The sequence below is a fragment of the Hydra viridissima genome, unplaced genomic scaffold (genome assembly GCF_058129835.1).
Source record: "Hydra viridissima isolate aposymbiotic clone 2 unplaced genomic scaffold, HvirCarnegie_v1 scaffold_7, whole genome shotgun sequence".
In the NCBI taxonomy this organism is placed as follows: Eukaryota; Metazoa; Cnidaria; class Hydrozoa; order Anthoathecata; family Hydridae; genus Hydra; species Hydra viridissima.
This window is the reverse complement of record NW_028324306.1, coordinates 4,741,912-4,754,780: the sequence shown is the minus strand read 5'-3', so window position 1 is coordinate 4,754,780 and position 12,869 is coordinate 4,741,912. Positions and strand designations below refer to the sequence as shown.

General features: G+C 30.8%; 1 long non-coding RNA gene across 1 annotated transcript; it reads left to right on the top strand.

The window, feature by feature from the left end:
- Window positions 1-7,457: 7,457 nt before the first annotated feature.
- On the top strand, window positions 7,458-12,758 carry LOC149885740 (uncharacterized). The gene is made up of 4 exons (XR_016454214.1): window positions 7,458-8,852; window positions 9,019-9,160; window positions 12,272-12,374; window positions 12,473-12,758. It is a non-coding gene; the product is annotated as an uncharacterized LOC149885740 (long non-coding RNA).
- The last annotated feature ends 111 nt before the right edge of the window (window positions 12,759-12,869 follow it).

Below are 12,869 nucleotides of genomic sequence, written 5' to 3'. Positions count from 1 at the left end.
GCAGTTGCTCATTTTTATTCAGCCGGCCTCTTAATTCTTATCTTGATGCTGCCCAAAACCTTAACTTCTTAATACTAAAAAAAAGGTAACACCTGGTGTTTAAAAAATGAGACAAAATTTAAATTAATTTATGTATGCTATTCATAATCATGCAGTTGAAATAAAATAGTGTATTTATAGAGAATTTAAAACTATTAAAATTATAATATAGTTTTAAAATATTAATCAAAATGGCTCCGTATAAAACAAGTTTGCAAGAAGACCTAAGAAAACGTATTTGCCAAATTAGAAATTCGTATCTGGAAAAGCCAAAAATCTTCACAGTAAAACACTTTCTAGATGATGGATCATCGAAAGCGACCATATTTCGTGCTCTAGAACGAAATAATTTCGGCTATCAACGAAAAAAAGAAAGCGGTCCAAAGGCGAAAAAAATGGACAAAAACCACATAGACCAATTGAAAAAGACATTTGATTATCATCACGGTGTTTCACAACGTCAAGTAGCTCGAAGACTCGATTGTGATCAATCGTATATATCTAAAATTCTTAAAAACAAGACGAATATTAGATATTACAAGAAGAAAAAGATTCTGCATCGAAGCGAAAGCCAACTAGCTCGAATCAAACCTTTATGTCGGCATAGATATCGCAATTTTAGGAATTTTGATTTTGTCTTGGATGACTAATCATATTTCACAAATGCGAATACAACATTGGCTGGGAACGATGGCTTCTATTCTAGCGACGTATCATCTACAACTTGCGACGTCAAATTCAAAAGAAAGAAGAAGTACGAGGAAAAGGTGCTAGTCTCTTTGATTATATCGCCCAAATGACTTCAAAACCAATGCTTTTTAAAAGTGGCCAGGCAATCAACAAACAAGCATACATCGAATGTCTCAGCAAGCGGTTAACACCCTTCATTGATGAACATTATGAAAATGAAGAGTACTTGTTCTGGCCAGATTTAGCTAGCTTGCACTATGCAAATGAAGTGGTTTCTTTTCTCGATGTCAATAGCATTAAATACCTACCAAAGGTAAAAAATCCACCCAATGTACCAGAAGCTCTACCGATTAAGGAATTTTGGGGTCAGTTGAAACGCTTAGTCTACGAGGATAATTGGCAAGCAACAAGCATTCCTCAACTCCAACGGCGTTTCGTGAATTGTCTCAACAAAATGGATCCGGAAGTGGCAAAATGTTATGCCTCAATGACTTCAGTTCGTCTAGGTCGAATTGCTTTTAATGATGTTATTGAAAACCAATAAATACTTTTTTTTAAATATCATATAATTGTTTATAAATTTATTTTAAATTAAATTTGATAGCTATGTAACTAAGGCTATAATAACAATTTTAAAGTTGTCTCATTTTTTAGTCATCAGGTGTTATAACTCGGTTAGTATAATGCTGAAGGGCTCAATGGCTGGTGACTTAGCCCTTTATTTAGACTGAAGATAAGCTGTTGGATTAACTGTTCGTTTAGTGTTTTGTTCAAAGAGTTAACTGTCTATCATTCAAGCTAACAAATCTGACTCAAACTAATTATCATGAAAAAAAATTTGACTAAACGTCCCATAGGAATGGTAATATTTAAGTTCTTCCGTAGCATTCCTAAACATAAAACTTGATGCTGAAAAGCTGTTTTCAATAGTTATTAGAATTATAAATTTGCGTTATATTTTGTGATGTTGCGACTAAGGGAAATACTCCGTCAGGGCTCTGAAATAAATGCTGTACAATGAATGTACTTAAAGGTGGCAAAACTTTTAAACCATTTACTGAAAACTGGTAACTAAAAGAAGCTCGCGTTATGGGTTCCTCAAGAGTTAAGCGTAAATAAGATGATAGGCCGAATTAATATCTGTGATCACCCATTTTAAAATTTTCTATTAAAAATGGTGAATTTTTTGAAATTCACTTTTATTTTCCTTTTTAACTTAGATTTTTTTATATAAGTAAAACCTTATATTATTGCATAGTTTTCAACGGCCCGACTACACACTTCTCTAATGACCCGCCAAAAATTGTGAGAGCTTGAATGGGAATGTTTGTTACATCAACCGTATCGTTCAGACATAGCACCCTCTGACTACCACCTATACCAATCTCAGCAGAATTCTCTCCTATGAAAACCTATGAAAACCACTTAATAAGTTTTTGAAATAGAAACTACAGACATTCTTAATCAATGGTATTATAGCTCTAACCGAAAAATGGCGAAACGTTGTCAATAATAATGGAGCATATTTGGTTTAAATAAATTCATTTTCACACTGGAAAAAAATCAGTTGAATTTTACTTAAAAAAATACTACGAACTTTCCCCCAGACCCAGATAAAATTAATTACTAAAAAAATTTTTTGTTTTTAAATGACGGTTCTTGGGTGTGTAATATGATAACAATGGTAACATTGAAAAAGTAATTGATGAAGTATTGGTTTAGGTTACAAGTGTTGGTATATAGCGATATGATTTTACTTAAAACTGGTAAATTACTTGAAAGTTGAATAATTCACATCTATCTTGAAAAATATCGGAAAGAATTGTTATAAAATCTTTTTTTGAACAATTTGAACATGCTCCAAATGTAATTCTTTTATTTTGTATGTGAACTTAAAAGTTATGTAAAAAGCACTTTTTATTTTTTAAATGTTTATGTCGTCATTTGATAATTAGGCGTCTTTTTGAAATCCGGAACATTCACAACCTATTTAAGGAAGGACGAATGTAGAAGTCAATATGAAATTGAAATAGCAAAGTGAAAGGTTTGTGACCAACATGTTACATTACAAATATCATGAGTTCTCGAAGGTTGTTTAATGTTCAGAAAGTTTGAATGATTAAAAATCAGTCAATACGTGATCAGTCAAAATGTGATCTGTCGATATGTGATCAGTCGATTCTTGATCAGTCAATACGTGATCAGTCGGTACGTGATCAATATGAGAAAAACGCACATGAAGGATTAGAATCAAATCAAAATCGAACCTAACACACTTAGTGGGCACTTGGTGGGGATTTAGCACAAGATAATGAGGATAATGATTTTGGTGAACTTCTAAGAATAAGGCTGTTAGAATTATGTTACCACCTGTGAAGTTTATTATAAAAAAAACGTCCCCTGATTTACATCCAATGTTAGTCCCCACCACGCTATGGCATCAAGATAATGTTGATTTATATAATCTTACTACAACCCACTTTTGGGTTGTAGTAAGGTGCACTTTTGATTTGAAGGTCCCATCTTCACTTTGAGGTTGAAGGTGGATTGAAGAAAAATCTATTTACAAGAAAAATGTAGAAGAAACAGCTAGTCTTATTTATGAGCTTACATCGGTTATTAACATAACCATTTAATAACTTTAGATTTTTCAAAATAACATCATGGGTTTAAAATGCTCTTCACATATTTTGAAACCGTCAGATGTATGTGTCTATTGCCATGTTAAAAAGGTATTAAAAAAAGATTGCATTGTTTGAATATTTCATGCTTTTGTCGCTGTAGTAGTCCTTTCTTCCTTATCCATACCCTTTATCTGTAATAAGGGGAAAACTTCAATCAATGGGACAGTTTTTGCAAAATACTTTTTAAACGTAGATAAAATTGTTTAATATATATATTTAAATATGGTTGATAACCACCGACTCTTGCTCAATGATATAGTAAAACAAAAAAAAAAAAAAAAGGATTTGTATTCGGTTATTAGTAAAAAGAGAGTTTTATTGGAGCATGACATTTGTCCCATACCTTAAGTTTGTCTCATTGAATGGGACAAACAAAAGAATTAAAAACAAACGTATTTAATTCAATCATTTTTCAAATTAGTTTATTAATTGTAAATGTAGTAAAATATATAGATACATACATAAAAACCACACGAAAAATATTTTTAACTTTAAACATTTTAACTCTAATTAAATTTCAATCAAAGTAGAACCCAGTAAACATGCTTTCAGCGGACCGTGATGCGTAAAGCCGCCGCACAGTGGAAAATTGTAGAGCAACAGCATATCATAAATGTTTTTTACTAATGTCGCTACTGTCATTATATTTCAATTTTATTTAATAGTTTAATAGTCAATCATTACTATAATGCAGGAATTTCACATAATTTTATGTAAAAATAAAAGTTTTGAAGCCCTATTGTTTATTACTTTTGCGGATGTTCATTTCAAACCTGTTCGCTTCATCACTTTAAAAGTTAATTTTTTATAAAACTTTCTAGGAATAAATATAAAGTATTATACATTTTTGAAAAGCTCATCTTATGGAGATTTTAAGAAAATTATACATTTTTACTTAAATGGTTCAGTTTAGGAGTAATTATTTGAACAATAAAATAAATGAAAAAAAAAAATATTCTTCAAGTTCACTGAGACTTTTGGCAGTTACCCACGCTTCCCCACGCTTTAAATTTAATATAGTATTGTAGCCTTGGTGTTTATTAAAAACATGTATAAGAATCAGTTGCAGAAACGTGCGGTTTCCGAAATTATCGAGAAAAAAGTGATAAAAGTAAAAAAAACAGAAAACCGCTTTTTATCGTGGTTTTAAATTTTGTTCATTTATAACAATAGCTTGGTATATGTTTTTAAATTTATTATCACTTTTTTATTGATACCATGGCATTCTTGTATTTTTACACTCATTTTGTGGTGAATGTACACTGCCAATATATAAAGAGTTGAAACATTTATATCAGTATAACAAATTCACAGTGGAAATTAAACCGACACATTTGACTATTGAATATTATGTACATTACTTTTGTGACTTGTTAAAATGACAACTTTTAAGTGTTCGAAACGTAAATTATTGCTTTCCTATATTGATGGAGGAAGGACAGTTGAGTCACTGTCAATAATTTTAAAAGAAAATTATCAACTTTCTGAGGACAACTTGTGTTTCATCATTAGTGATATTCAAAGGCACATTATTCCGTCGTTTAATAAACGATGGATACAGGCGTCACGGAAAAAGGATGCTTTTTTATCTAAGAACAGTGATTGGTTGGATTCTGAATATTGTGTACCTTTACCTAACTCAGAAGAGGCAATTACCGACTCCACGCCATCTACTTCTTTTGAAAAACGCAGAAGACCGTGCGTGTCTTATGGAGATTCGTCAGAACCCAGCAAAAAAAGAAAAAATACCATGTTACTTAAGGAATATGGATTTGATCACATCTTTAATACATATCTTCAGGCGTTGCGTTCAATAGGAGAAGAAGCAGAAGCAAAACTTGTGGAATCATTAAGTATGGCTGATAAAGACAAAAAAAACTTAATATCGAGTTTTATGGAAAACGCAAGCCAGAAAAATATGCTAACGGATGAAGAAGCACTCACCGTGTTTATTGACTTAGATTTAACAAAAGCACAATATTTGTACATGAGGAAGGTGACAAATGAACAAAACTGTTCCATATTCCCACCATATTGTAAAATTCAAGAAATTAAACAGACCTGCTATCCACCATCTTCTGCAATAGAAATTACGAACACACATGCGAAAATTCTGGAACTGCAAGATTTATTGGATCACACTGTAGCTAGAATTTTGACTATAGATTCCGTGTACAGTATTGAATTCAAACATTTACTTTTATATAGTAAATGGGGCTGTGATGGTTCCTCTGGCCAAAGCCAATACAAGCAGAAACTTCCAGAGGAATCTGAACTTATTTCTGATGCAAATTTGTTTACTAGTTCTTTGGTGCCTATCAAACTAATTGATATAGTAACTGGCGCAGTTGTTTGGCAAAATCCGGCACCTTCATCAGTTCGTTTTTGTCGACCTATATGCATAGAGTTTTGCAAAGAGACTCCTGAGAAAACTAAAGCCGTTGTAGATGAAAAAAAGAGCCAAATAAACTTTTTGCGGCCGTCTATAATTAATAAAAATGGTAAAAGTGTTCAGGTAAAACATGAGCTTTTTCTAACAATGATAGATGGAAAAGTGGCTCAGGTATTAACGGATACGCCTTCTGGATCTACATGTACAATATGTGGAGCTACTCCACGGCAAATGAACGATTTGACTAAAGTGGCTTCTAGGCCTGAAAATGAAAGTTCGTATCAATACGGATTGTCTACATTACATGCCTGGATTCGTTGTATGGAAATGATATTACATATTTCTTACAACCTTTCTTTCCAAACATGGGCAGCCACAAGTGAAGAAAAAAAACGGCTAAAGCAAGAGAAGAAGATCTTGGTGCAGAAATGTTTTCGTGAAGAGCAAGGGTTGATCATTGACAAACCAAGACAAGTAAGTGGTAATACCAATGACGGTAATACTGCTAGAAGATTTTTTTACAATGCAAGCTGCTCTGCTGAAATCACTGGAGTGGATGAAAATTTGATTAAGCGATTTTACATAATTCTGCAAGCTCTCTCCTCAGGTGTTATGATAAATGCTGAAAGTTTTGGTAGTTATGCTGTAGAAACTGCCCGAATCTATGTGACCAATTATGGATGATACTATATGCCATCTTCAGTACACAAAATCTTACTTCACGGAGAAAATATCATAAAGCATTTTGCAGTACTTCCTATCGGTCAACTTTCAGAAGATGCGCAAGAATCCCGTAATAAGGATTATAAAAAATTTCGCCTTCATCATGCCAGAAAATGTTCTCGATCAGTTACAAATGAGGATGTATTTCATACCCTTCTGTACACTTCCGATCCGTACATCACCAGCATTAGAAAACCGTATAACAAAAATGTGCAAGAACTTGATGAAGATACTCTGCAGCTTTTGAAAGTCAACGAACTGATTTCAGGAACTAAAAGTCCTTATGTAGTTGTGATATAGTACCTTTAACATACCTATACATTATTTCATAAAAACAACTATTTAAAAATTGTTCTTTAGAAACTGTTTTAAATATTTCTATAATTAGTAGGTAAGCATTTTATGTACTTTTCGTCGTTTCTAATAACTTTAAGATATTTTCATATATTTGTAAAGAATTATGTTAAAGTGTAAATTATTAAACTGCCAATTTTGAAGTTTTTGATTTTTATTTATTTATTTTTAATATTGTATTACAAAAAAATTCTTACAAAAAGTATTTCATTAGAAGCGTCATATACTACTTTACATTTGTGCAAATTTTCAAATCTCTATTTTTAGTAACAAAAAAGTTATCGATTTTTGGTCCGAAACACACCTTTATTTTCCACTGTGCGCGGCTTGCCTTCATTGGCAAAATGATGAAGGTCCGTTATGCCATTTTTTGTTGGCTGCCGCCATCAGCTGAAGAGCGGCAAAAAGCTTCGTTGTAAACACATTTTTATCTGGACATGCCAACATCGGTAAATACAATTCGGTACGCTGTAGTTTTACCTACATAATGCCAGTTCTGGCATTATTTTTGCACGGTGATTCAAGACTAAAAATATTTGGATTTTATTATGCGCATGCGTTTGATAAAAATAGTCAAATATCTAAATTTTTATTTACCGTGTTAAAAACTTATTATGTAGCTTGCAGCACTGTTTCAAATTTCTAAAAGCAATTTTATGTGACTGTTAATATTTAGACAAATAAAATGGTATTTCACATATTTGAGCTGTTATATGAACAAAGTCCAAGTGAAGTTTATGTTTTATTATCTACTACATTGGAACAAAAAAGTGTAATATTTTTTAAAATAACACTTTACATACATGTGTATTATGAACGAAGCAAATTTTCTATGACGTTTGGGTTAGTTTTTAATAGAAGCATTATTCATTGTCTCTCCAAAAATATTGACTTCTATAACCTGTCATTTTTTATGAAATGAAATTTCAATATTTAGTTAAGAGCATTTCAAAAACTTTGTTTAATAGATGGCTGGAAAACATCAACAAAAATTATTGAGAGTTTGCAGAATTTTTGGAAGTTTGACAGGAAAAGACTCTTTAACAAGATTTTTAAAACAAATACAGATGAACATTGTTTAGAGGTTCACCCACCAAAAATGTGCTTAAAATGTTATACAACTATGAGAAATATTGAAGAACAAAGAAATAACTATTCAGTGCTAAACTAAAAACTTGGTTATAGTGTCAGACAAAAGACTTTAAGTGTATTTTTGGTAAGGCTGGTTGAAAATCAAGTCCCAATGTTGGAAGACAAGGAACTTTTAAAAGATTGATGCAAACAAATATAAACTAGTTTCTTGAATCCTTGCCCTAACCTTTAAGCAAAGAACAAGTTTCTTTAGCTAAATCTACATATTACATTGAATATTTATAAGGTTTGCCAGAGAATAATGCATCAAACAGTCATGAACAATGATTGTCAGCTCTCGTTTTGCAGTCTATGTATTGTATCAATTATTAAAGTTTAGCTAGAAAGTGAACCAAAATGTCCTTTATTCTCAACCCACATCATGATTAACAGTCTTGTCCATGTAGATGATGAAACAACTGTAGATTATGAAAATTTTGTATATTGCATGGAAGACTTGTGGAAAAAAAAAATTTAAAGACAAATGTGTAAATCATGAGTGTAAGAAAAATCATTTAAGCAATAACTGCAGCACAGTAATTGATGATTTATGTAAAGTTAGTAAATCAAGTCATATTCCACATGATATTGAAGATGAATTCAAAACACTATAGTAGAATTTCTATCTGTTGGGCTAAGAGTAGGAGTAATAAAATTTGTTAAGTACATAAATATGAAATTTAGCCTCAAACTTTGCTTAATTTGTGCAATTCCAAAATTTGACACAGATGATCATTTACTATTAATATAAGACATTTATTTCAATATTATTCAAAATGTCCAAAGTTCATGAGCAGCTTGCAGTCTTTTCAAGAGAATGATATTGAGGAACAAGTTAGGTATTTAAAATCTTTTGAGTTTCGCAGATTGTAATATGTCATATTTGAGATTCTTTGAAAAGTATCAATAATTGCTGATTGCTTTTATTGAGGTAGAAATTTGGTTAGCTTATTTAAATTAATTTATTTTAAATCTTTTTCATATAAGTAAATAATTTAATTTTAGAATGAGCAATCCACAATGTTATGAATTTTTATGAACTGACTTGGCTAAATGCATCTAACTTACATGATACATTTGCTTAAAACCCATATTCTTCAGGTTATTCAAAAATGGAGATTAAACATTGAAGTTTATGGGGAACAAGGTAAGGAAAGTTTGCATGCTGAATTAACAATCTTAATTGTTTATTTTGGCACATGAAAAGCATGTTGTTGTCACTTGAAAAGCATGTTGAAAGAACATTATATAAGGAACCATTCAAAATCTAAAGCAATGAAGTCTGAAATTAAAAATACATATATATATATATATATATATATATATATATATATATATATATATATGTATGTATGTATGTATGTATGTATGTATGTATGTATGTATGTATGTATGTATGTATGTATGTATGTATGTATGTATGTATGTATGTATGTATGTATGTATGTATGTATGTATGTATGTATGTATGTACAGTACTGTGAATATGTACAGTACTGTGAATATGTTTTAGACCACTTACATTTTTTCAAAAAATCCCGGAGAATTCTTCTCTAATATTTAAGTTTGTAGTTCTATATTATAAACTTATTAAAACACATGTATTTCACACAAAAATATGGAACAATAACAAACTATTTAATGTCAAACTTCATAAAAAACTCTTTATATCTACTATGTCCTCCTTTTGCCTTAATCACAGCCGATATTCGCCGGGGAATAGATTCATACAAATTAGTTATAAATTCCTGGGGTATGTTGTGCCATTCTCTTTGAAGTACTTCAAAACATTCTTCAGCATTTCGGGGAGCATGTTCGACCTTCTTTCTGTCCAGGTAATCCCATATATGCCCAATTATATTCAAATCTGGACTCTGGGGAGGCCAGGTCATCAATTGTAGTACTCCTTCCTCTGCCATTTTACTTAAATAATTTTTTGCCACTCGGGAACAATGTTTTGGGTCATTGTCCTGCTGCAGAATAAAATCATGATCTATTAGTCTCATTCCGGATGATACAGCATGGTGCCTTAGGATATCCACATAACGTTCCCCGGTGAGTCGCCCCTCTATTTTGATCAAATCACCTACTCCAGATGAAGATAAACAGCCCCAAACTTGTAAAGAGCCTCCTCCATGTTTAACGGTAGGGTTTAAACACTCGGGCTTATAGGCTTCTCCAATTCTTCTTCGAACATATTGGCGTCTTTTTGTTTCAAAAATTTCGAATTTGGACTCATTGGAATTTGGACTGTACAGAACCCGATTAAACTTTTCTTGGGCCCAATCTTTGTGTTGTTTTGCATATTTAAGTCGTTTTTCTTTATTACCACGCCATAATAATGGTTTTCGAATTGCAACACACCCTCTTAATCCCGATTTGAGTAGGTGTTGTCGAATACAAGAAGAGCTGACATTTTTCCCAGTTGCTGTGTTAATGTCCTTTGCCAGCTCGGTTGATGTTTTTTTCCTATTTTTTAAAGAAAGTGTTTTTAAATATTTATTGTCATCTTTTGTTAGCTTAGGAGGTCTACCACTTTTCTTTCTATTTTCAAGGGAGCCAGTTTCTCTAAACTTTTTAATGATTTCTGTAACAGCAGTCTTTGAATATCCTGTTTTGAACGAAATTTTGGCGCTGCGAATAACCTTCTTCGTGAAGCACAATAACTTTTTGTCTCTCTATTAAAGATACTTTACCCATTTAATTAATCTAAAAATGCAAAACAAAACATTTAAAAATGAAAACTAATATATAATTTATCTAAAAATGCAAATTAATAACTTTGTTTAATTATTTTTAACGATTTGTCTAACTGTGTTCATAAAAAATAACAATTTTTTAAAAATGTACCAAAACCCATAATTATTGTACTAAATTCATTCAATCACTGCACTTTATAATGTCAAAAACAAAAAATGAAGGAGTATGAACCCGAATCACTATAAACCAGTTTATTTTTATTTCTTATTTAGATGAACGCTTGGTCGGTAGTTATTATGACACATCGCTTTAATAAATAAACAAACAAATCCCTTATGTTCTCTCATCAATTTTGTTTATTTATTCAAAATAATATACTCTTTCAACTTTTCTTGTATATTATTAAACTTAAGTACGCTTTGAAAAATTATATATGAAAAAAATTGTAAATACGTCTAATTATGCAAGTGGTCTAAAACATTCACAGTACTGTATGTATAAGATCTTTTGATACTTTCGTATCAAAATATAGTATTTACCCTAAGAAATGTTATTATTTAAATACTTCTATTATATACTATAATACTATTATATACTATTATTATATACTGTTATGCATTTTTTTAAAATGAGTATACTCTTTTTCAAAAACTGGCAGGTTAAAATGAAACAGTGATGTTGTAGACATTTTTTACAGAGTTTAGAACAATTTAACTTTTTAGCCAAAAAGTTTTTAACCAAGAGAATTTCTTTAAATTGTCTAGCAGATGCTTCCTTTCTTAACTCAAAAATCCTTGCAGTTTGAGCATTAAAATGTTATTTGTTTACAAACGTTCTTTTACTATAAACACTCTAGGATATAAGATTTCAAAAATACATAATGCAGGATATAAGATTTCAAAAATACATAGTGCAGGTTATAAGATTTCAAAAATACATAGTGCAGGATATAAGATTTCAAAAATACATAGTGCAGGATATAAGATTTCAAAAATACATAGTGCAGGATATAAGATTTCAAAAATACATAGTGCAGGATATAAGATTTCAAAAAAAATACATGGTGCAGGATATAAGATTTCAAAAATACATAGTGCAGGATATAAGATTTCAAAAAAAATACATGGTGCAGGATAAAAGATTTCAAAAATACATAGTGCAGGATAAAAGATTTCAAAAATACATAGTGCAGGATATAAGATTTCAAAAATACATAGTGCAGGATATAAGATTTCAAAAATACATAGTGCAGGATGTAAGATTTCAAAAATACATAGTGCAGGTTTTTTAAGGAAAAATAAGTAAAGGTTTAGAACAAACTAAATCAACCAATTTTAGTGAAAGAAAATCACTTTTGTTCTTTATATGCTTGCTGGTAATTTATTTTATGAAAAAAAAGTTGTTTTATATACTTATTTACAACCCTCAACCGTTTGTATGGAATCAGCTTTTTTATTTTTTCAGAGAATTTTCATAGTTTATTACATTAAGTTATGCTTTTGTTTGTACAGTGAAAACTATGTTCAATATGCAAACTATATTTGTATTTATCATGTAGGCACACATGAAAAGAGAATTCCTAGCTAAAAACTTGCAGTGAGACACCTTCAAAAGATGCATGTAAAGCCTGAGGAGGCTGGTGTTCTATTGTCTTATATAGTGTAAGTATAGTGGTCATACATAGTGTTTTTTTAATATGTTCGTTGCAATATCTCTTAAATTTCTGATTGCCAAATTATGATTATATATCTGTTTTCAGGGCAACATTAGATATCTGCAGGCGAGTAAAGAAACGTAAAGTGATTTTTACCACAAAATGACTTGCTTACTATCAATTGCATCTGATCAAAATGATGATAAACGTGGCTTAAAGCTAAAGCACTAAAGCAGATTTCAAAATAAGCTGCTTATATTGGAAGAATCGATCAGCAAACACAAATTAAACACTAACCCGCTAATTTCTTGTATATTATATTTATTGATAACAATATCATTATGACTTTAACATGTAATTTGTAATATCTCAATAATAAAATGTTTTAGTATTTCTGAGTATCTTTTATATTCGTATTTGTTCACAAGTTGGCATTGATTTATGAATTTATTTGTGTCTATATATCTAAGCATTTAGTCAAAAGTATCGGCTGTGTTTGGCC